The following is a 26,901-nucleotide window of genomic DNA, read 5'->3' on the forward strand; positions in this document are numbered from 1 at the left end:
TTTCTCCATGGGGATTTGGAGGAAGAGATATATATGCAGTAGCCACGAGGATATGAGGTAAAGGGGAAGGAGAAACTAGTGTGCAGGTTGAAGAAGAGCTTGTATGGCTTAAAATAGGCTCCAAGACAGTGGTATCTAAAATTTGAAAAGTTTATGTCTGAACAACGATATACTAGATGTCACTCTGATCATTGTGTTTATCTCAAAATGAAAAATGATGGCATCTATATTATATTGTTATTGTATGTAGATGACATTCTTATTGTAGGTTCTAACATGCAGGAAATAAATGTGCTCAAAAGAAAATTGGAAAACACATTTGCAATAAAGGATTTGGGTGCTGCAAAACAAATCCTTGGTATGAGAATAACTAGAGATAGGAAGAATTTCAAATTAACAATGTCCCAAAGTGAGTACATAGAAAAGGTGTTGAAAAGGTTTAATATGCAGAATGAAAAACTATTTAGTATACCTTTGGCTAGCCATTTCAAATTAAGTAAGGAGGAGTGTCCCAAGACTCAGGAAGAAATGGCTCATATGTCTAAAGTTCCATATGCATCAGTAGTTGGAAGCTTAATGTATGCAATGGTCTGCACAAGGCCTGATATTACACATGCAGCAGGAGTTGTAAGTAGGTACATGAACAATCCAGGAAAGGAACATTGAATGGCGGTGAAGTGGATTCTCAGGTATTTGAGAGGTACCACAAATCAAGCATTATGCTTTGGTGGTTCAAACATTTCTCTACAGGGATATGTTGATGCAAATATGGCGGGTGATAGAGATAAAAAGAGAAGAAAAACAGGGTATGTGTTTACTATAGGTGGAACAATTGTTAGTTGGGTCTCAAAACTGCAAAGTCTTGTTGTACTCTCAACAACAGAAGAAGAGTATGTTGCTGCTATAGAGGCTAGTAAAGAAATGATTTGGTTACAAAGGTTTCTGGATGAATTAGGTAAGAAACAGGAGTTGGGCAAGTTATACAGTGACAATGAGAGTGCCATACATCTTGTAAAGAACTCTGCATTTCATTTCAAGACTAAACATATACAGCTCAAGTACCATTTCATACGATCAGTGTTGGAAGATGGACAGTTGAAGCTGTAAAATATACACACTAGCCAGAATCCTGCAGATATGTTAACAAAAGTTGTAACCAGGGAGAAACTGAGAATCTGCTCAGTTTCAATTGGTCTTCAAGTATGATGAAGAAGATGAGAAATAGCCAGGTCCAAAGTGGAGTCACTATCCAGCAAATGAAGTAACGGTGGAGTTGCTATAATCAGTCTCCAAGTGGGAGATTGTTGGGAGTGGAGCCTGATTATCTTTTGTATTCAAAGGTATCACCGCATTGGACCCCAGTTCGTAATGGGGTGGCAACGCTGTCCGTAAAATATCTGTTGTAGGGGGCTCTAGGGTTGGCTGCAACCTTTGGGAGCACCCCCCCCCCCCTGGCGGGGGATCGGGGGCAGCGCCCTCGAAGCTAAGAATAGATGTAAAATTGCCTTGTAAAATGTTGTAATTTCGTAGTCAATCTGGGTCATTCATTAGGTGGAGATCTGACGGTAGAAGTTATGCTTAATTTAGGTTTTTTTCCCTATAAGGAAACCCCTCGCTATATATGAGGGAATTGTATTGCGTCTACGTATATCTGTATTCTGAGTGAGGAAGAGAGAGGAGATTGAGAGCGAAGAGGGAATTACAGTGGATCTATTGTAGGTTGTATCTCTTCATTTTGCTAGATAATATAAAAAAAGGACTGGTTGTTTCTCCGTGGACATAGCCCAAATTTGGTGAACCACGTATATCTGTGTCTCTCTTGTTTTATGTGTTTTTTGTGTTTATATTTCTACAATATTTTATGTGTTCCATTGCTCTGTAATATATAATTCTCTAACAGTTAGAACCTCTCATGCACCTTCCTTGACTTACTGCATCTGTCACACCCTTGCTACCAATAGAGTTATCTTACTTTCCTCTGTGCGAAATCACGGTCAAGGCATTACCGTATTACCCACTATTGGGACTCCTACACCAAACCATCTAAGGTCTAATTGGGACTTCCTACCAGGGAGATCCCCTGGCATGTTGGCGGGAATGACACCATTAACACTCATGAAACCCATGAGACAATAATTACAATTATAATTTTAGTTTTCTTCTTTTCATCAATGACCTAAAATCAAAATTACACGTCATTATGAAAGTTGAACCTAGTTACTTTCTCCAACACTCCCTCTTAACAAGGGAGTTATTCTTAATTATACACCTCATCGATGAATATTCCCAAATTGAAATATTCTCATAAGTAGAGTGGGATTGGTAAGCAATCTATAAGCATTAACATTATTACCAGCAATGTCTTTGAGACCTAACTAGACAAGCTCAACTTCTTTCAAGAGCATTATGCCAGAAGGATTTATGTAAGATACCGCATTATGTGGTCATGTGGTCAAGATGATAATGTGAACATCTTGGATAAGAAATTGTTTTAATAATTTTTATTTTTATTTTTCAAAATTTGATTAAACAAATTAAACAATTTAACTATATCATTAGTTTATTTCTTGCCATAAATTTAAAGTTCAAAAAAATAAAAAATATTTAGTATATCACAAATTTCTATAATATATATAATTAAATATAAATTTCAAAAATATCACAATTTTAAAATCTTCCAAAAATGCCAAACTTTTTTTTGTTGAATCATTATTTTACATACAATACTCAACAAATTATATTGCACTAATACTTGGAAGTCTTTGCGTTGTTTGTTAACAAAATTAATAATGATAAGGTAGAGCTTAATGATCCCCTACTAAGCTTTGATGCGGTTTTCCTTTTTCCGAGATGCTTACCAACAAAGCATTTCAATGATTAGAGAGATATATCACTCTTGTATGTCTGAACTTGTTGAAATTTATCTTAAATCTATTTTATTCACATTGCAAAGTTATGGACAAGTATGTGGCTTGGGAATGTGCTCTCCCTTGTCCCTAATTGTGCCAAATTTACTTATGATACATTTTTAGAAAAATAGTATTAGCTTCTTCCCCTTCAAACCAAAATGATGGGTGAAATTTGATGATACATTTGTTACTTGGTGGCATGGTTGTGAGAATTTATTTAAATTTCTAGAATACCTAAATAGTAAATATCAACACATCTACTTTGCAATAGAAGTTGTAGAAAATTTGATGTTTTAAATATCAGAAAAACTTCTAGAATTTTTGGAAACAAGGTATTTAGGAAGAAGACTAAAATAGAACAATACTTACATGCCGATTTCCATCACTTGTAGGAACACAAACTAGGAATCCTTAAAACCATAACAACTAAGGTTTGAGGATGTTGATGATGAGAATTCTGAAGTGCTTTCCATCTTCACAAATTTTCTAACAATAATGGTTGCAATGAACACCAAGTATCAAAATAACTTTATAATTCTACCATACAAAAACATAATCATGAGCAATCCCAAAGGCTGCCCAAATTTTACTTTATTGTGTCCATTGAACAACCTACAACGTTGCTAAGGTCCTTAAAAAAATGGAACATATATGCCACATTTATAATTTTGACTCGAGTAAGAAATTTTGTAAGATGCATAAAAGTTATTATTGACCAAAAGTGGAGGGGAGGACTCTAGAAGGTTCTAGTTCATGTAGAAAACATTACATTGGAGCGAGTAGTTTTTCCATAGGAATCAGGATGAAGGATCATGTTGCATACAAAAAACATAACCTTTGCTTTCTTATTAATAGGTATTAGCTTATTGGTAAAAAAAAATAGAGCACAATATTGGAATTGAGTATACCAACATGTTGGAAAACACCAAGCATTATTGTCAAGAAAAACTAGAGAGTAGAAGTAAATGGAAATGAGAGACGTGTCAAGAACATCAACCAAGATGATAGATGGAATAACACTAAAACTTATATTCGTCAGCTTCATTATGTAAATTTTTTCTTTATCTTAAATCTTCTTTTAATGTTCATTATAGTTTACATTTTATGTTAATATATTTTCTTATTACATTATCACATTCATTCATATTTTACTTAATTACTTATATATATTGTATTTATAGTTAACATTTGTATACATATATATTTATATACTAACACTTATTTATATTTTAAATCACTTGCTATTTTATAAGACCTTACCTCTATCAAGGATGATAACAGTCACCTCATAGTCAAAGTCCTTTAACCCTCTATTTATTCCAGGCATTTTCATGTGCGTAACCAAAATTTTCAAGGATTTTTTTGGTTTTCTTAACGATTTTTCTTAAATTATTAAAACAATGTTATAATTTTTTTAATTTGAAATTCTTATTTTCAAATTGACCCATAGATCTTTTATGGGACATAATAGCCCTGGTGGACTGCATTTGTATTTTCCTATTTTCTATTGTCTGAAAAAACATTTTAACCTTAGAAAAGGGTAAATTTGTAAGTGGCCATTCCTTCATGAGTTCTATGACACTTGCACTAACATTCTTATGCTTCAAATTAATACTGCTCTTCCCAATGATGCCCGAATTGATGGAGTTCTAGGACCCTTATGTAAGCAAGGTGGTGTGGGGGCGAAACAAATATGCAAAGGAAGCTTTTATTACAGAGATTGCATAGTTGCAAGTGATGGTAATGTTTGGTTGCAAAGCCTAACTAAATATTATTTCAAATAGGCTTAGCATACTTGGGAAGTGTTTGGATGCAAGCATATTATTTGTCACCAAACCTTTCATTGTGTTATAAGTTTTCCTTGGAGTAGAAGAAGCTTTCATTATGTAGAGCGGAGGTGTGGGAGTGTCTGTTGGAGTGAATTTTTATTTTCCTATTTGTCGATGTCTCACAAATAATTTTAAATTGAAAATAAAAAGATAATTTTGTAAATGTACATTCCTTGGATAAGTTCTTTCAAATGATGTGAAAATTGTTAGGGTTCTGGGAGCTTAAAAAGTATGTAGAGGAACCTTTCATTCTAGAGATTTCATATGTGCAAGTGATAGTAACGTTTGATGGAAAAAACTAACTCAACATTATTTCAAATAGACTTCATGTACTTGGGAAATATTTAGATGCAAGGATATTATTTGGGACCAAAAATTTCATTATGCTATAAGTTTTTCTTGGAGTGTGAAGGTCTAGAGGAGGCGTGCATTGTGTAGAGTGTGGAGATATGTGAGTGCACAGGTAAAAAAGAAGCCTAAATTTTGTGGTACTTAAATTTCCAAGTATGCAGATACAAAAGAAGCCTAAATTTTGTGGGACTCTATTTTGAGATTCTCACATCCTGTATGAGAATTATGTTGGTATTGGGAAGGGAATATAGTGTAGGAGCATGCAATCACGTCATTGGAAAAGATCAGGGGTTTGGGTATGGGGATATTGTCTTCATGTACACCTGCATTCTGGGAGGAAACCTTTGACTTTTGGCCATGCTCAGTTGGAGAGGGGATTGTAGGGACCCTAGAATTTGGGAGAACGAGGACATAAGCCATGGGCATGAATGGTGACAGGGCATTGAGACTGGATATGTTAGAACTGCAAGGAGGTGGGATGAATGTTGTGCTACAGGGCGCGGGGATGGCTAGCTACCTTTGTTTGGTACTCACTATGCTTGTCAGGATGGAAACAAAGGGAAACTCAAACAGGTTGCGTTGCTGGCTAGAGGGAAGTTGGGTCACTTTAATTGGGGCTAGAGGGATAATGCATGCATGGGCGGCACTAAGGGAGGGATCCATTTAGGGCTTAGACCCTCATGTGTGAGGCATGAGCAGGGCCTATTTGGGTATCCTACTTCTGGTGAAGAGGGGAACGCAACTGTAAGCATCAGGGGAGTGTTAGAAGTTGGGGGGATGGAGCGGCACAATTCTACCACCCGTAAACATGAATTATGAAGTAGCACAATTAAGATTAATTGTTCAACTAAACGTCTTGTCTACGAATCAGGTCCACTGAGTGGTAAAGCCACCTGAACACACAGAAATTCTAGGTCTGACTAGGTAGCAGCACGTCAATCTGCTAATCAACCTCGCACTATAGAGGCTAGGCCGGTGAGATCATGGAACAAACAGAAAAGTCTCCAGGTAGAGGTAAGGGGGCATGGGAGGACAATGAAGGACACAAAACCTGCTCTTTGAGTAGTCAACAAGGTCAGAAATCTATTAAGTGATTAATCAATGAAGCGGCCACCACCTACCAAGAGGGAACTAATGAAGAAATTTGGAAATTAATAGAAGAATCAAAGGAAGACTTGAAAAGGTAGGAGAGTGAGACAGATACAAAGCAGGAGGATTCGAGAGTCCTCGTCTTTGAACCTAGGAACACAAGAGGGAGAATCACTCAGTTCAAACAGACCCTCTACTTCTACTAGTTGATGAAAAGCCTCTTGGGAAAGGCAGTGGAATAGATCTCAGTGAGAATGGCGGTTATGATCTAGGTACTCCCAAACTACAAGCAGGAATTTCAAAAAGTGTAGTTCGAATTGTATGCATAGGACATCTGCCTTGGCCAAATTGAACAACACTTGCTTTGCATCCTGGTTCAGACAGAGTATCCCGGATTGAATACCAAAGATCCTACTCTAGTTGAATCAGTGTCAGCTGAACAACATGATTAGCATGCCTACTTACTGATAGTTTTGTTTATATATGCGGTTAGATTTTAAATTTGTCTATGTATTTGCATATGAATGTAGAACTCTAGAGTATGGATGTGGACAACAAACTGAAACTTATATTGATTGGATATAGTAACTTAATATTTTTTGCTACTGGATGGCATATAATGTGGATAGGTGGCCAATAGACTTGGTTTCCCACTGGGAAATTTAAGGCCACCTAGCCAGTTCTATGTGGTGTTAATTTTCTTTCTATTAATGAAAAAGGAGGATCTACCAAACTTAACAAAAAAATATTTGGGTTAATCAGAGACTCAATGGTAGGGAAGTCCAATTTACCACTGAGATTTACTTGTAATTATTTCAGTCAAGCTCAATCTTCTTAATTCAAACTTGATTCAAACTCAATGAAGCTATCACTAGAGAAAATGGTTTTTGCACTCAACCTTGCTAGTTTAGTTCAAACTTACTTGTACATCATAGTGAGATGGTCATCCATTCCTACCAAGATTATGATATAAGGTTTCAAACTATCAATCACATATGTTAAAAGATGCAGAACAAAGTCTCATCATGAAACCAATCGTGAAGCCCAACACATAAGGACGTATTTAGTGGCGAAGAGAGAGGAAACATCTAAGAACTAAAATGATGGTTGAATCGAACAGAAAGGAGTAAAGTTTGGTTGCAAAGCCTAACTTGATATTATTGCAAAATAGACTTCACATACTTGATAAATCCTTGGATGAAAGAATATTATTTATCACCAAAGCCTTCATTTTTCTATCATGTTTGCTATGAGTATGGAGGTGTACACGAAGCTTTCATTCAATGGAGTGTGAAGATTTCTGCCATTTTAAATTAATTTTTTTCTTAATCACCATTCATTAAGAACAATGAATTCCAAATTATTGGTGGCAAACATGATAATAATTTTTTTAATTTAAATTTGATTTAATGTATTAATATTAATTTTTACGTTAAATTAATAGCTCATCTTAACAATATTAACAATTTTTACATAATTGGAATTCTACTTCTTTGCGAAAAAAGGGAAATTTAATTGGAATTTCATCCCTTTAAGTAGGCTGAATTAAGAAAAAATACTTTGGGAAAAACAATGGGTTGTTAGTTTGAAAACCTCTCACAATTTGATGAAGTCAAAATGTTTAAATAACCTTATATAGGGATAACATAATAGTAAATTACAACCTCTCTTCCATACTATTAGAGAACACCTCTCTGGAAAATTACAAGACTGATACCCATAAAAGTTCATCCTCTCATTACAAAGTTTACGGATCATATCATAAATACAACATTGATACCCATGAAATGGTATCCATAAAAGGTGATCCCCTAAATTATTCCAAAGATAATTAGATAAGCAATGAAACTAGTTTATTACATGTACAAATGTTTCATGAGAGGCTTTTTAAATTATGGGTGAGGGCTAATTTTTAATAGCAACCTAGATCCATCTTAACTCTCGATATCTTGTGATAATTTACATGTATATAAGTTGGTTTAATTTTTATTTATGATTAATTATAAATATATTTCTTAATTTTGTTATGTTATGTTATTTTATTTTAATTTTATTTTATTGAGGACATTACAATACAATACAGCATCTCTATCACATTGGGGTGGACATGACCTCTCTACACAATGAGCGATATCAAATTTTTCTTTTTACTAATTCAAACCAAAATTCTTTAAACAATAGTCGTTAATTATTATAAAAAAAAAATTCATATTATTAAAATAAAAAATTATCTGAATCCTTAAAAACTTGATGTTTTTAAGTAACAAACATCAAGAAATACAACACCCCATAATCTTATATGTTATTTAACAACTTTAATATACTCATTTAGATCCATCTTAACTTTGAATCATTAAGTTTCAAGAGGGATCATATCTCGTTTCACACTAAAAATGTCTACATCTCAACCCGTCTAACATGGTAGATTCAAAATTAAGATTTTGTTATTAATTATAATTAATTATAAATATAATTATTAAAATTTGGTGTTTTTTATTTTAATTTGTTTTTAATTATATGTAATTTGACTAAGTCAAAATGTTTTATCAATATTTATACATATTATTTTTTTTATTATGTTTTAATTTATTGTTTTATTTTTGTGTCTAGAGGCCTTATCCAACCTAGTACGTTAGAGATGTTGTAATGCAATGTTTAACATTTTGACTAATTCAAGTTACATAAAAATAAAATAAAATAAATTAAAAAAATTAAATTAAATAAAAAGATTAATGTAATGTAAACATTTTAACTAGCTCAAAATAAAGTTAAAAAAAAACAAAATAAAAATAACTCTATAAAAATAAAATAAAATAAAAAATAAAAATGGCATCTTAACTTCATATCTACCTTGCGCTATGAGGGATCAAATATCTTGATATGCAAACCTCTTTTAGAGTGGAAAGAGATTTGATCCCTCTTAGTGCTTGGTAGATCTGGAGTTAAGACGAATCTTTATTTTAGATTGAGGAAGTTAAAATATTTACCCACACCTTTTGATTTTATACTTAATTTTAAAAATGTTATACTATTAAATTAAAATAAAATATTTATAGAATATTTTCACTTTGAAATGAGTTATGGTTTTTGGACATGTGGCATTGATAAGTCATGGTATTACAAGTTAATAATATTCATGGTGAAATGAGAGTGAATATCCATGGTGAAGAATCTTGTTATATTGGAAGTTTATTGTAAGTTTAAAGTTTTCATGTGCTTATTAATTAAATTTTAGTATGGTTATAAAATCATTATTTTACACTAGTCCATCTCTCCATACCTTTTTGCTTTCAAAAAATATTATAAAATTAAATTAAAATAAAATATTTATAAAATAATTTTAAAATGTTGACATACAATCTTTCTTAGATTACACCCAACGCCTACACATCTCCCCTAGATTGGGTTGTAGACCATCGCTCCCTGAAATTAACGTGGTTTTTTTTATCATATGATGCATTTAATTTCCTATTTGTTGATTTTAAGAGGGTTTTTTTACCCTGGAAAAAAAGACGTTATTCCAAAGTTAGCACTTTTCGTTTTTTGGGTGCATTTTGCACATAAAAAATTGGTTTTTATAGTTGTTTTAAAAAAATATTGAAAATTTACTCTGAAAAATGTTATTCCAGCATCAACACTTTTCGTTTTTAGCCTATTTTTACATGATTTTTTGGGGTTTTGGGGCTAGAGTTCTTTTTTTGAGGTAATAGTTCTCATTTGATTGGTAACTTTGTTAGCTATGAAGTAGACTAGATTATCTAGTAGGTCAAATTGTATATTATTCAGGATAGATTGGTTGTCATAGTTGTTGACACCAAGTCCTAGTTGTATTCCTTATATTAGAGATTGTATGATGACCTTGATACTTTGTACAAGAGCCCTAGAAGGTTGTATTACATTTTGTTAATGTAACAAAGTTGGGTTATTGAGAAATTGTAAAAAGTTGTATATTTATCGACAAGTTGATTCATTGTTATTTGTTCCACTGTGAAAAGCAGTTGTTGTGGCATTTGTATTCGTAGTGTTGTAGATTCTAACATCCTAACCTAGATTCTCTAGTGTCATGAAAAAAAAAGATAAAAACCATGCAATTGATATTCGAAAAGTTAATCTTAATTATTAAATGCAAGTAAAAATACTATTGACAATCCACTAGACATAAATAATGGATGAAGCTTTGGTATGATATGTAATCCTATGTGACGAGTTATATTATGAAAAACATGAATATCATTTTATATTTTGCATAATATCACCTCCCATTCTCACGCTCATATCATATGTGGGTGAGGGAATGATGCAGGATGATATTATAAATATTTTTTGCATAATTTCACTAGCCACTCCCACCCGCATGTCACATGATTGTGGTGGTAGGTGGTGTTATTATGCAAACATATGAGGATGGGGTGGGGGTGTGAGATTATACAAACATATGAGGATGGGGTGGGGTTGATATTATGAAAACATATGAAGGTGGAGTTAGTAGGAAACTTTATAAATACATTTTTGCATAAAATCACCCTCCAACCCCACTCTCCTATGGGGGTGGGATGTGATATTACGTAAAACGTATTTATAATATCAACTCCCACCCTTTTCATCATATAGTGATAATACAAGGGTGGGGGTGGGGGTGAGGTATGATATTATTAAAATTATTAACTAATAATTCATATCAAAGTGGTCTTCTCGCTAATGTGAATTGCGAGTGTGAAGGATTGAGCATGCAGCTAGAAAGAAAATGGAGGATGACAAAGATTTGTACGAGGCCTTCTATGGGATGTAAAATATGGTAGATTTAATTTATGCAACCTATAAGGTGAAGATGGAAAGAGAGGAATGGGAGAAAGAAAGATCAGAGGAGGATGCTCCACTATACCCTTGAGTGAACATTATTCATCTTCTCATCATTCAAATCAGGAGATCGAAGAATGATGAATTGAGGAGACTTCTATGAGAAGAGAAAGTGGTGAAGTAGACATTGCAACTTCAGTTACAAATGAGGGAAGATACCTTGGAGAAATTCAAGCACAACAAAGGCTTAATGAAGCCATCATCACCTGTTTTAGAATCAACATCTGAGGTAAATGATGTTTATGATTCTTCAGTTTCATTTTCACATGACACTATTTCTGTTGGAAATATGGAGGTACCCATTTCAGGAACTGGCATGAAACTCCTTACCGAGATGGGATATAAAGGAGGATGACTTGGCGTTAATGGCTAAGGAATGACTCAACCATTGGAGGTTGTAAAAACACCTTAATTTGCAAGTTTGGGGTACACTAAAGGAGATTTCTCAAAGGTCTCAGAAGCTTCCAAGACAATCTTGAAGCCATCGTGGAAAGAGAATGATAAGAACATAACGCCATCCTCCCATGGTAGTGCACATCATAAAGGGAGAGCTAAGGCCAGCTGTGATTTCCAGAATCACACCAAAGACAGTCAAGAGAGATATAAACAAATTTAGTATTCTAGAGTTCATTTTGATTAGAAGCATATTAATGATGAAAGGAAATCATGGCATATAAAACTATTTAGTTTTTGAGATTTACATAACCATGTGGTTGTTGAGTGCTAGAGGAGAATGGCAGCATGAAAGTGGATGAAGAGTTAAATCCCTTCATTTCAACAAAGGTGGTCATGAACAAATGACATGTTAGAGGCTCCATCTAGAGCAACGTCTTAAGGGGAAGGCATCCGTGCAGGAACCATTTGGTCAAGGTGTTCAACAAACAAAATTCCTAACATCCATGGTTGTCAACTTTGTTGAGTAAGAGATGGTTTTACGAGACATGGTAACTTTCCATGGATGCATTCTGTAAATCATATGTTGCAATTTAAGTTGTAAAAGTGATGATGTGTTTTCTATCGCTTTTTGAAGCAACGATGATGCTTTAATCTTTCTTGATAACTGGGTATTGATTTCTATTCTGATGTAAACTTGACTAAAGAGTTTTTATTATAAACGCTTGGCAAGTATGGGGATGCTTGGGTCATGGTTGGTTATGTAATTAAGCATGTAATTTGCAAAAGTTGTACTACAGGATTGCAAAGGATGTATGTGTTGGCTCATCACTTATGGCTTTAAAGGACAAGGACGAAGGAGAAGGAAGGATGACCTCTGAGGATACTTGTAGTGCAGATAATGTAACACAATAGTTGCAGATTATGTTCATGATTTTTCAGGACCAAAAGATCCTCAATGGGGAGGAATGATACAGGAGGATCCAAAAGTAGAAGTGGCCTTGAAAATTTCTCAATAATAAAAAATCATATGAAAGAGAAACTAGGTCTAGATAATAGTACTCGTCGCCCTGATTTCAATGGTGTGAATGACACTTAAATCTGAGTTTGTATGGTCAAGTTATGCTTGGTCAATTTTTTTCAAACTAGGCTAAGTGGCAAGTTTAATGAGGAAAAAAATTGACCGAGACCTACTACATGAAATGTGACCACTAGAACATGTAAATTTGTTGAATAGTTAAAAATACCAATGAACCTGATTTTCAACAAATTTAAAAATGTCTAATTTTTTATTAACAATGAAAAAAATATAATAATAAGGGTGGCGAGTTGTGACCCTTGCCACACCCGCATTTTATTATAAATATAGAATATAAAAAAATCAAAATTCAAGTGACAGGTCAAAACTCATGCCACCCCCAATGAAACCATATATGTCAATGCGTTATTTATAATTTTAAGTTAGCAGGGTTTGAACCTGGCTCCCCACTTAGGCTGGCCCCGGCCAGGAAACCCCCCAACCACCGGATGTGACATTAACTTCAAATGTAAATTCAACAAAAAAAGTCATGGTATATTACTAACCGCCAGTCCAAGTTTAAACATGACAGTTAAAACAAAAATACTAAAGCACTTTCCAATTGGGGGTCAGTGGGGTTGGGAACCCTAACCACCCACGCCAAACTTATTGCATCCACCGTTAGGCCAAAAAACCTCACTTTGTTAATTCCACCGAAAACACTCCATATAAAACTCATTTAGTTCATTCCATCGTTTATGGTGATTTTTAATATTATTTTTTTTGTGTTTTTAGTATATAATAATCTAATATTTTGGTTATAGGTTTCTATTATGTATTTGATTATATACATATACATTCATGGTTGGGATGATGAGGTAGATAATTATCTTAATTAATCAAATTTATTTATATTCTTTTACAACAATGAGGTTCTCCTACGCCCAACAAACCTAAAAGATAGAAGTCCTTGAATTTTAATGTTTTATCATAAAACTATCAAATATTAAAAAATAATGGCAATTTATAATTCTCAAAGCTCATAAGCTTGGATTTCTAGCTATGATGAACTCATGGGATTATGTGGTCAAGATAATTGAACACATCAAATCTTACTTAAAAGATTTTCCAAAGAAGTAATCAATGTTATTTATATATTAATAAAGATATTAAGGAAAAATTGATTATTAAGCTAGTCATGATGCCTAGAATCTATGGCCCTCTAGAAATTCTTAAGGAGAGTGTTCCTTTCAGGTATATAGAAAATACAAGTAGTGGACCTAGGATGGGTATGTAACAAACATATAGGCCTTTTGTAGGTGAAACTTAATCTTTTATCAAGGTTTCTTCATTGTTTGTTAACGAAACTAAGAATGATAATCCCCTACTAAGCTTTGATGCAGTTTTCCCTTTTCCCTAGATGCTTATCAACAAAGCATTTCAATGATTAGAAAAATATATCCCTCTTGTATCTCAGAACTTGTTGAAATTTACCTTAAATCTACTTTATTCACTTTCCAAATTTATGAACAAGTATATGGCTTAGGAATGGGTTCTCCCTTGTCCCTACTTGTGCCAAATTTACTTATGATACATTTTTAGAAAAACAGTATTATCTCCTTCCCATTTAAACCAAAATGATGGGTGAAATTTGATGATACATTGGTTATTTGGTCCCATGGTTGTGAGAACTTAATGAAATTTCTAGAATACCTCAAGAGTTAATATCAATACATATAGCTTGAAATAGAAGTTGAAGAAAAATTGATGTTTTAAATATAAAAAAAACTTCTGGAGTTTTTGGGAATAAGTTGTTTAGGAAGAAGACTAAAATATAACAATACTTACCTACCAATTCCAATCACCTCTAGGAACAAACATAGGAATCCTTAAAATCATAGCAACTAAGGTTTGATAATATTGATGATGAGAATTTGGAAGAGCTTTCCATCTTCAATTTTTTTTTGGAAATAATGGTTGTAGTGAACAAGAAGTATCAAAGGAGCTTTATAATCGTACCATACAAAACTGTAATCATGACCAATTTGCATGTATGGACATGAGATCCAACCACCTCCTCATTTGTGGGACTCCTGGATCTACGAGCTTGAGTGGTATATGTTGCAGTTGGAGAAATGGAATCCACTCTAAGTAAAATGAAATCAATATCAAACCATAACCAAATTTCTTCAACCATCCATCCTTTTCCCTGGACAATTTTTCCTTCATATTTTCCAATGCTCCCTCGCTCTAGCTGAATATTGCTAGTGCATACTGCATATGAGACCTATTCACCAAATGTAGAGTAACACTACCAGCCAATCTAGAAATTATGAATAGCGTTTTTGTCAGAGGAAAATGTACCACATCCTTTATATAGATTTTCCCATCCTTGGTCAGTTGGGATCGAGGTATATAGTGTGCATCAATGTAATCCTTGATTGTCTCTCCACCCCTCCTTGAACCGGAATGAGATGGGTGCACCTCACCTTGATGGAACATTTAATAAGTATATCTCTTCCACCTGTATCTCATGCATATATGCTCCAAGTATAAAATCATGTGCCTGAACATTCCATACTAGGACAAGATACTCCAATAACTACATTTTTTGCCTTATCCCAACTTTGAAGAAGCCATAAATATTTCAAGAGCCCACAATCTCTCAATTCTTAGATAGGGGATTGATCATCAAATGCATTCATATCTTGTTCCTCATGTTCTCTTTCTTTCCACATTAGAGCCATTTTGTTCAGATGTAAACTTGAAACATAGCAATAAGAATCATTAAAGTGAGTTTCATGCAAAAAATTTTGGAAGATTTTGAGTAAAACAGGCAAAAAACATTTGTGAATTGAGCACAGTGCACCTCTCTGAGGTCAAACAGTGAATTGCAGTACCCTAAACAGTCCATTTGTTTCCTACCTAATGTACCTTTCAACACTGTTAGGGTGTGCTAGAGTTAGAGTGAAAATTAAAGCCCTAAGTGTCACAAAACTTGAAAAAATGTGCATGAAATGACAAAACATAAGGCTAGAATGAAAGAATAAGGTGAGATATCCTACCTGGAAGTGACGACACTCGAAGTGATCGACCAGATTGGCTATAATCAATTGTAGAAGATTGAGGGTAAAAAGCACTAAGACCTCACTCACCAAGAAGTAAAATGTGAAAGGGTAAAAATGAATTATGTTTTTGCCTATTTACAACCATTTTCATAATTATTTTATTAATATTTTAATATTTTGACCTAAATGTGACTCAATTTTATCTTGGATCGGGTATTTTTAATCTTTTGGTGGTGTTTTGAGAAGGCTAACAACTATTTAGCAAATCTAATGATGTCTAAATTGAAACAAGTCATTTTGACAAAAGAGCATGCTTTTCTCACTTCTTCGGGCTCTTTTAGCTCTTTTGAGACTCCCAAAATATGGAAATCTTGTCGATCACTTGTATTTTTGAACTTGTTAAAGTGAATGAAACTCAATATCATTTTAACCATTTTCCGGACTGAGATAGACTATTTACGAAAAAGGAATACATTAGTCAAATATGGATAAGAGGTTCTCCTGAGTATCATTTTCTTTCTTCTTTTACTCAAATGACTATTTACTAAAAGGAACTTTTTGATTTTCCTTTTTCCCCTATTTTTAAAATTCTCTAAACATGAAAAGGGAGTCAAGTTAGACCTTCTCTAGACTCGTAAAAATATCAAACAATGATGGACTTGTCAAACATGATGGGACCGAGCCACTCCTTTTCAGGGTTTGTTAAATATACTCAGATGGATCGATCTGAAGGATGAACTTACATATTAAGAATATTTTATCCTCCTCAATCTTGTTATTAAATAAAGAGGTATTGACTAGAAATGGTTGGAGAAATCAGGAAAATAGGGTACTCTACCTATTAATGGAAGTGAGTCAGTCTTGAACATGATTCTCTTCCACTTCATATCCATCGTCATTGGGTTGGGAAATATTCTTCTTTTTGGATCATCATACCATATCAAAGCCTCTCAATGCTACCAACTCCATTCAGTGTTGCCGATATGTTCAAGAGAAGTCATTCAATTGATATTTGATATGATACTCTTAGGATCTCATTCCATGTTTGTTGTTCCTGAACTATTTCCACATCATCATCATTCTATCTCAAATCATGATACGTATTTCATGTCGTTGATGGGGGATAAATTGAGGCCCTCTTGGGATGGGTCGCTTTCTGTTCACATCATATCATTATCTAGGAAGTTGACTTAGAAATTATTAGTTCGGTACCTTGGAACTTGTATACATCAATGGCAAGTTTCCTCACTCTTGGTGACAAGGTTTCATCATCAACCTTCGATCGAAGGATTCTGTGTGGTGTTCGAAATCAACTCATTCATTCACACTGTATGGATTATACTATTGTACCTTGAGAGCCATTAAAATCATTAGTGGTTTCTCTCACATATGTTAACGTCTTCCATCATTGGCCACTAATAATATGGAGGCTACCATATTCCACTCCATATCTTTTATATTCATGGTTAGACGTGTACATTGGATGATCGAGTGAATGAGATAGAAGACCCCAGATCTAGTTCCATCCATCTATACTGTTCTTTCAGGATTAATGCAAGAATTACAAAGTATGATGAGTATGATCATATAGAAAGACATCCAATCATGGGTCCATACTTTTCCATCAGTGGACATGTCTTCTTGATCATTGTACATGTAATGTTAGCTTATGTGTTGAGCATGGGTATGCCTCCCTTAGAAAATATATCATGATGAAAGTTTATTATAACGGATAGTTACCTTGAGCAGTTGTTCTTGATCCAAACCTATCACAAGGTAAAGAAATTCAGTCATGAGCCATCATTTTTAACTTTGTGCTTTAGAGGGAAATCTATTATAGGCCATTTGGTCGCACGTGGTCAATAGTCCTACAAACTGGATCAATCACCATCTGTGAACATATTGTCTTCATCCCTACAAAAACCCTAATTATGACCTTTCAAAACAACTCACTTTTTGGGTCTAACTACGAGAAATTAGACCTTTTAAGCCTTAGTATACCTTACCCATTTAGAGACTTACATTCAATGACAAGTTTCTCCTTTTTGCACTAGTGTTGATTAGCAACACCTTAATCCTTTTTGGGGGTGCGGTGATTCTAGAAATTTGAGAACTTGTAAGAGTTTTTTTAAGAATTTACCTTGGATAAGAAGCTTGAATCATATCTAATCCTATCTTGGAGATCTCACCTCTTATCCCTTGAGCTCATTATCTCATCTTAAGTGGATTTCAATCCTAGATTTTTAAATAGATAAGAATTCTTAAACCACCATACCTCTCTTATAAAGTTAATTCCATCTACAACATCAGGGTTGGATTTTGGAGATTGGTCATGCCCTCATGTGACTGCCTTGAAACTACGAGAGTCATCATCTTCATTCATTAGGGTGATATTTAGGTGTTCTTTTTTACAAGGAAGGACAACCCAACTTGGGGAGATCTCTACAATATAAAATACTATTCTTGGTTGTAAACTCTCTCCTATTTCTATCAATACCAACAATATATTGTTTTCATATATGTGTTATGTTACATTTACATTCATGTATTTCAATGCTTCATTGATCCATTGAATAGCGTAATTGAATTATGCTACATAGACGTTGTGCATATTTGGCTTTTTATGAGTGTATGTGTAGGTTCTAATGATAGAAATTAGAGCTACAATTGGAGCTTAGAAGTCGAGAAGAAAGTAAAGCTTGCGACGGATTCCAAGTAAGTGCCTTTCCCATCCTTCAATTTCTCTAAGGGAAACTTTGTATTATTTTCTTTTTATTGTTCTACACCAGTCCCCTAGGTCTAGGGAATATACCTTTTTCTGTAATCCTAAATTCTGCATAACACACATTATTTACAAGAATTACAATTCATAATAAAATTTACAATTTGGGTAGCAAAATAGATACCACTAACCCCACCCATTTGAGGACATTGTCATAGGTGTTTTATACACATAACAAAAAATTTAACAATAAGATTTATATACACATAGCTCACTTTACATTTATTACTTATTAAACAAAAATGGGTATTATTCCCTTATCCGATCATCCATATCCCAAGTGGCTTTTGTAATAACCTTCGTGAAAATTCCATGTAATAAAAGTTAGTAAAGACAAAAATAATAACCACAGTTGATGAGACACTTATTCCAAGATGAATGTTGGGTAAGACATCCTAGGGGTGTTCACTTGGTTGTTTATGGCTAAGGACATTGGAAAAGGAAATGGCTAAGGGTTTGGAAAGGAAAAATGGCATTTTTGGTACATTTATTTATGAAAAGAATGAAAATTAGGAGAACAAGGAGGTGAAAGGTCATAGGTTGCATGTGAGGAGGAAAATGAAGGAAAATAATGGAAAGTGAAGAAAATAGAGGCCTCATTAGTGAAAGGCTTCTGAGGATCAATTGATAACCTTTTTTCAGTTGAGGTTTGGAGCTCTCTCATTTCTCTCTCTCTCACTCTTGGACACTTAGAGTTTTCTTGGAGCATTTTGGCATTGAAGCAAGAAAGGCAAAGAATCCAAGAGGAAGCAAAGATCAGGTTGGGAAAGGTAGGATCAAGAAGCTATAATAAGATTCATTACAGGTATCGATTTGCATGTGTATTTTCATTGCTAGATTTGGCATGCATGGTATTTCATGTGGTTCTTTGTTGTTGTGGCATGAGTTTTGCCAGATGTAACAATGTTTTCATCCTAGCCTTTCCATTTCTAGATGGTCATGGTGTGATGGGGTTCTCATGTTTTGGTTGAGCTGGATTACCAAATGGATTCAAAGCTGAGTGAGGTAAATCTATGAACTGATATAACACATGACCTAGTAACCCCTTATCCAGATGGCATAAGAATCCTTGCCAGTGAATGAAAGGATATATGATAGGGCCAACATGTGGTTTGCTCTCTGTGGGCCTAGTAATCTTGGGTTTGGGATATGCGGTAAAGCCTAGAGAGTGGATCTCGGTTTAAGGCCCAATGATCTAGGTTTGGATTACAATAAAGCTTGAGAGACTAGGAGGCAAGAAAATTCCTCATGATGTAGGTCGAGAAATTTGGTGGAATCCATGCTTATTTGGCCTAGTGATTGGGTGGAGATCATGGTAAAGCCTGTTATGATGTGCTCATTATGTTGGCCTAGTGATTCGGGATGGACTACGATAAAGCTTGGTTTTTATTAGTGATGGTGAGGTGGTTTAGCCTCAATATTCCATGGTTGGCTCTTTTGGTTTGAGTCCCACATTCATGCTTGGAGTATGGAACAGGGATTAATAGCTGAAGAGAGATTTGGCTCATACATTCTATGGTTGTGTGGAATGTGGAAGTCTCATCTCGGGTTTGGTTTTGCATCATTAATGAAAGGTTATTTCTCCTTTTATTTCTATGAGTATTTTTATTGATTATATGTGGTCTATATGGTTATACTTTCATGAGTATTCATGCTGTTATTATGTTGGTTATATGTGTGTTTTATGACAACAACTATGTATGGATCTCAGTAAGTTATTACTTGTAAAGGAGTGGATAATGTATCTATGGCCTAGTAGATGTTAATGCAGAAATTGGCATGAGGGACAATGGTTCATAGTGATTCTCAGATAAGTATGAGATCCCTACACATAATTATGTTGTTTAATCTTGTAGGTTACATGTTGATGATATGTTTGACAAAATTCCTGTCATGGCTAGTAGGGATACAATTAAGGTCTTGTTCAACTTATTTCTTTTGCATCATTGTTTCCCTATTAGTTTATTGTTCCTGAGTTATCATCCCATTATGGGAAGTGAGCTAGGCTTTGGGCCTGAAAAGGTGGCTCAAATCTTAGGGTCGCTAGCACAGCACTGACAACTTTAGCCTATGATCGCTTGCAGGCAAGCCTATGAAAGTGACTTTTGGTTTATGGACGCTCTTTTTCGTATAACATGGGAGCGACTAAGGCCTAATATGTCCACAACATCAGTGGGATCCAGGGACAAGATGTCTGAGTGGCTAACATGTCTCTTGAGGGTTCTTTTTCTGATGTGGATAGGTTGGTTGATGTGTTTCGTCAATTCCACTTATTTAAGGTCACATAGGAGGTTGAATCCAACCATAGTAGCCTCTCCTCACATGTCTACCTGGCTGGCATGGTTACTTGGATAGATGTGGGAGGAGGGTGTTACAAAATGGTATCAGTGCATGGTTGCACTCTCCTTGATTTGATTTTGTGGAATTCATCGTCATGATTATATGATTGGTTGCATATGATTTTATGTCTCCTACTTACATCCTTGTACGTTAGCCTACATTCTTGTAGGTTTGACTACATGTATCAGTCTTGTAGGTTAATTACAAGAATTGATCACTTATGCTCGACTACATGCATCTATGCATATGTGTAGCTGATTTGGCATTGCTTATGCATGTTGATGGTTGCATGTGGCAATGTGTACAATGGAGTAATGGTTGTTGTCATGCATGAGGTCATAGCATCCATTGTTGATATGGGATTGCATTAATGACCGGAACCTACCTAGAGTGATTTTTATGTGTTGATGCATTTAATTGCATATGTCTATATGTTATTATGATTATGGTATACATGTATCATGTTTATTTGATGGTCTTGCAGATGAGGCATCCTCCCCAAATTATACTAAGGTACGTTGATTTATTGTGATTTGGTTTATCTGACATATTATGTATTGTAGGAAAGAGATCAAATGGCTAGCAAGGTGGTGGACTACATAGAACCTACCTATGAATCATATGGGAAGCATGGTGTGGGGGACTCTTCTCATTTGGCAGATACACTGAGAATCTTGAAGCAAGAGATAAGGATTTGTAAGGTAGATAATGACCAGACCATATAGGCACAAGAGAAATAAGTATAGGTTAATGTTATACTTCTTTAGAGTTCATCACACTTGCAGTGAAAAGGGCCACTTTGGATCAACCATGGACATGAGGATAGAACTAATGGGGCATGTGGCAGTAGGTCTCCTAGTAGACACAGGTCAGATATATATGATATCGTGAGAGATGGAGCGTTGTTGAATACTCCATATAGGAGAGGTGATGGATACAGGTACTATTCTAGTTTTGGTTCTGATATACATCATGATGGTCATTTCTATCATCCTTATAGGAGGAATGACACAGGATATTGACCAGATGAGTTTAAGAAATTGAAGCCACCTACTTTTGATGGAGATGTGAAGAAGCTGAAAGATGCATAGGATCGGATACTTGGGATGAACAAGTTATTTAAGTTGCATAATTACACAGCTAAGATGAAGGCCATAGTAGCGATCTTCAACTTGAAGGGTAAAGCAGAAATTTTGTGGGAAGATGTGAAGTGGTTCGTAGACATCAGGATGAATGATTTTAGTTGGCGAGAGTTCAAGAGGATTTTTAGGAAGAAGTACTTGTCAGAAAGATACTACGATAGTAAGGCTAAATAGTTATATGAGCTAAAGATAGGATAAATGACAGATAAAGTGTACATGACCAAGTTTCTGGAGCTATTGAGGTATGCATTTTATCTTACCGATGAGAAGGCTAAAGCTCAATGGTTTGTTAGTAGTTTTCCATTAGCATTTAGAGATCAAATTGAGTATGATGAACCTCGGTCACTTGAGGAAGTTATTGGTAAGTTGAAGCATTGTTATGAGAATTCAAAGCATAAGAATGAATCTTAGGATGGATGGAAGGGAAAAGAAAAAGGTTAAGTTAAATGGCATCCTAAGAGAACAAGGCCTTAGAATGGAGATGATACAGTAAATATGGTAGCACAAAAGATGTTTAATGTAGCTAGACAGGGACATGGGTCGTAGCAGGGACATAGAGGTGTCGGTATTGGTCAATTGGAGTGTTGAGCATGCGGTAAGGAGCACCTTAAGAGATATTGTCCACAAAATAATTTTGGTAGGCCTTAGATATATAGTGCGCAGTTGGCACAAACTGTTAGGGATAGTCCTCAGATTATTTTGTGTATCTATGCAGCAGTGGACCTAGGGACAAGATGCCTGAGTGTCTGACATGTCTGTTGCAGGTTCTTTGGCTAATGTGGATAGGTTGGTTGATGTGTTATGTCGATTCCACTTCCTTAAGGCCACATAGTGTTGGGTTGTGTTATATTCATTCCATGACTAGCCCTCGTAGTTAATCGGGGGGTTAGAGGGGGGGCACAGCCCCCCTTCGTTTCATCGATTGCGTAATGGGGGGTCACAAGGGGGCGGTAGCCCCCATATTTGGTTTTTTGAGGGGGGTGGGTAGGCCCCCTCAACGGGGTCTAGGGCAACGCCCTACGAAATTTTTTTTGGATCCTATATTAGGTTGGGTGGACCTACCAATGGTTTTGTGCATGGTTTTCACACATGGGTTTGGACGCGATGGTTTTCGGTCCATGGATTTGGATGCAATGGTTTTTGGTCCATGGTATTGGATGCTTCGACATGTATAAACATGTATTGTAACATTGAAAGGAATATAATGAAAAATCAAGCTGGTAGTCCCCGTTTTGGGATCCAGGGGAAAATCTCTGTGTATATGTGTTTTATCTATTATGCTCTCATGTTGTTTATTTTTTGTGTTTTAGAATTCATATGCAAGTAATTTCTGTACAGGGTTAAAACCTACATTTGGTATGAGAGTTGTTTTAGCTTCAAGGGGACGCGTTTGTTATTGAGGGTTTTTGCTCAGGGCTATGGTAGGCCCTATTCAGTTGGAGATCTGCGAGATCGATTCTGGTGGTGAAAGAAGATGGCGAGTAGTGGAAAGATAGAGATTGAGAAAGTTAATCGTCAAAATTTTTATTTATGGAACTCAAGATGGAGGATCTATTGGTGGATAAAGATCAGTGGATTGTAGTAGATCCAGGTACTAAACCAACGGGAGTGTCCGATGAAGAATGGAAGAAGTTGGATCGAAAGGCAAATAGCACAATACGATTATGTGTCTCAAATTCGGTATTGCTAAATGTATCAGGGGAAGCTATGACTAAGGCTTTGCGGGACAAGTTAGGGACTTTGTACCAATCTAAGTCTCTAGTTAATAAACTATTCCTACAGAAAAAGTTGTATAACTTGAGGATGAAAGATGGAGACTCGGTGACAAAGCATCTAAACACATATAACACTGTGGTAAGTTAGTTATTATCTGTTGATATCAAAATTTCAGATGAAGATAAGTGCATCAGTTTGTTGTGTTCTTTACTAGATTCATTGGATAGTCTAGTTATTGCAATAGGTATCAATGCAATTGCCTTGTAGTTTGATGAAATAGTCTCATCCTTGCTAATGGAGGAAATGAGACGGAAATATATGGAGAGCCAAAATGGTGATGCCTTGTATGTACGAGGACGGTCCTAGAACATAAACAAAAATAAGTCATCGAGTGGGAGATCTAAATCTAGAGGGAGATGCAAATCTCTAGGAAAACCTATAAAGGTGGTGTGCTAGAAATGTGGAAAGGACAGGAACTACAAAAGGGACTATAAATCTAAAGCTCCTGACAAAGGAAAGGGATCTAATGATGCTCCTTTTGTAGAGGCAAAAACCACCTCAGATGAAGGTGGGGATGTGTACTTGGCTTCTTCAAGTACACATGTCGATCATGAGGCATGGTTGATTGAATCAGGTGCATCCTTTCACTTCACTCCCCATAGAGAGTGGTTTTGTGAGTATGAGAAATATGATGGTGGTGATTTCTTCTTAGGGGATTACATGAAGGCTTAATTGTTTGTCGCGGAAAAGTAAAGTTGAAGTTGCCAGGTGGAAGGGTTAGAATGCTTCTGGGTGTTCTGCATATTCCTACATGGGCCAGAAATCTTAATTCTATAAGCATGCTTGATGATGCAGGTGTAAAAATAGTTTTCGAGAAGGATACTTGCAACATGGTTTGTGGAGCATTGGTATTGATGTGGGGAGTTTGGATTGGAATTTTGTACAAGCTGTAAGGTAGAACTGTTGTTGATGGGTGCAATAGTTCTGTGGTTCTTGAAAGTGGAGCAGAAAATATAGTGGTATCTGGAGAAAATACCATTCTATGGCATCAAAGTCTTGGACACACTGGAGAGAAGGGCCTTCGAATACTTCATGGTAAAGATATGGTAGAAGTTATGACTAATATCTCTCTGGATTTTGATTTCTATGAAAATTGTGTATATGGGAATCAGAATCAGGTGAGATTCCCCTCTGGTGGTAAGAGGGTGAAACAAATATTAGAACTTGTGCGTAGTGATCTATTTGGACCTATGAAAGTTCCATCTCTGGGTAAGTCTGTGTACTATGTATCATTTATAGATGAATTCTCAAGGAATACATGGATATATTTCATCAAGAAGAAATCTAAAGTCTTTGACAAGTTTAAAGAATTTAAGGCTCTGGTGGAAAACCAGATAGAGAAGAAGATAAAGGTGTTGAGGACAGATAACAGTGGAGAGTTTTGCAGTAAGGAATTTGAAGAATTTTGTAAGAAGTGTGGTATAGCACAACAGAAGACTACTCCATATACACTTGAGCAAAATGGAGTTGTAGAAATAATGAACAAGACGTTGATGGAAATGGCAAGAAGCATGCTTAGTGGTGCCAAGATAGGAAAGGAATTCTGGGTAAAGGCGGTGGAGACTACCTGTTACCTGGTCAATAGGTCACCTTCATCAGCGTTAGAAGATAAGACTCCACAAGAGGTATGGACTGGTAAGAAACCCTCTCTTTCACATCTGAGGGTATTTAGATGTGATGCATATGTACATGTTCTAAAGGAGAAAAGAACAAATTTGGATAGTAAATCTGAAAAGTGAATTTTTATTGGGTGTAAGGATGGTTTAAAGGGTTATAAAATTTGGAACCCAGTAACAAGGAAGGTTGTGTACAGCTGAGATGTGTTGTTCAGAGAGGTTAAACATGTTATTAAACATGAAGTCCAACCAAAGGAACCTGAGAAGATAGAGTTTGAGCTTAAGGAGGAAGACTCAAACTCTACAGTAGAGGAGGAGTTAGAAGATGAAGAGCCACAAACTCCGGGTGTGAGAAGATCAGTTCGAGAAAGAAGGAAACCAAAATGGTATAGTCCATATGCTTTCTGTTAAAATTTTTATTTATCTATTACTGATGATGATCCCAGAACTATGAAGGAAGCAATAGAATGAAAGGATGGAAAACTCTAGAAAGAGGCCATGGTTGATGAAATGGCATCTTTTCACAAAAATGAGGCTTGGGATCTCGTGGAGTTGCCAGCTGGAAGGAAACACATTGGCAGCAAATGGGTGTTTAAGAAGAAGAGAAATGCAGAAGGAAAGGTGGAGAAATAAAAAGCTCGGTTGGTAGAAAAAGGTTATTCCTAGGTGCCAGGAATTAATTTTGGTGATATTTTTTCTCTTGTTGCCAAGGTAGCTTCTATAAAATTACTTTTATCTATTGCTACTACTTTGGATTTTGACGTAGAATAGATGGATGTGAAGACAACATTTCTTCACAGAGATCTGGAAGAGGAGATCTACATGAAGCAATCTGAAGGCTTTGCAGTGAAGGGTAAGAAAGAACTCGTATGCAAGTTAAATAAGTCATTGTATGGGTTAAAACAATCACCAAGGATGTGGTATCAGAAATTTGATACATTTATACAGGGACTTAGCTTCACAAGAAGCAAGGAAAATCACTGTGTGTATTTTAAATTAATTGATGATTGTGTTATTTATCTGGTCTTGTATGTGGATGATATGTTTCTAGTTGGAAATGACAAAAGAAGTTATGTAGGATTTGAAGACCAATTTTTCCTCCAAATTCGACATGAAAGATCTTGGTACTGCAAACTATATTTCGGGCATTGAAATTAAAAGAGATCGGGAAAAGAGGAAGCTCTAGTTAAAGTAGAGGAAGTATGTCAAGAAAATAATGCAGAGGTTTAATATGAAGGATAGTAAATGGGTGAAGGTTCCTATTCCTATTGGTGTAAAGTTATCTGTTGAACAGTGTCCCAAGACACAAGAAGAGGAAGAGGACATGTCTAATGTTCCATATGAAAGTGCAGTGAGAAGCTTGATGTATGCAATGATCTGTACTATACGAGACATTGCACATGCAGTGGGAGTATTGAGCAAGCTTATGTAAAAACCAAGAAAATAGCATTGGACAACAGTGAAGCGGGATTTTAGGTATTTGCGTGGCACTAGTGATGATCCAGGTGGATGTTGGTGGCCACCCACCTATCCCATTTGGACCCCCACAACTGTCTCTTTTAGTTTTTCTGTTTCCTTAATTATAGCACAGTTTACTATTTTTAGCAGTTTTTCGGGTCTAAAAATCGTCTTTTCTATTGTAGTCCTTGGGGAGATCTTTCCAACGGGCTATCATGTGCATCAAACAGAGATAATACGACCAATTCGCGACCCCGGGAAGTTGATGTACCA

Source organism: Pinus tabuliformis, chromosome 6, assembly GCF_031772625.1.
Source record: "Pinus tabuliformis cultivar Carrire ecotype Pingquan chromosome 6, CPIR1, whole genome shotgun sequence".
Lineage (NCBI taxonomy): Eukaryota > Viridiplantae > Streptophyta > Pinopsida > Pinales > Pinaceae > Pinus > Pinus tabuliformis.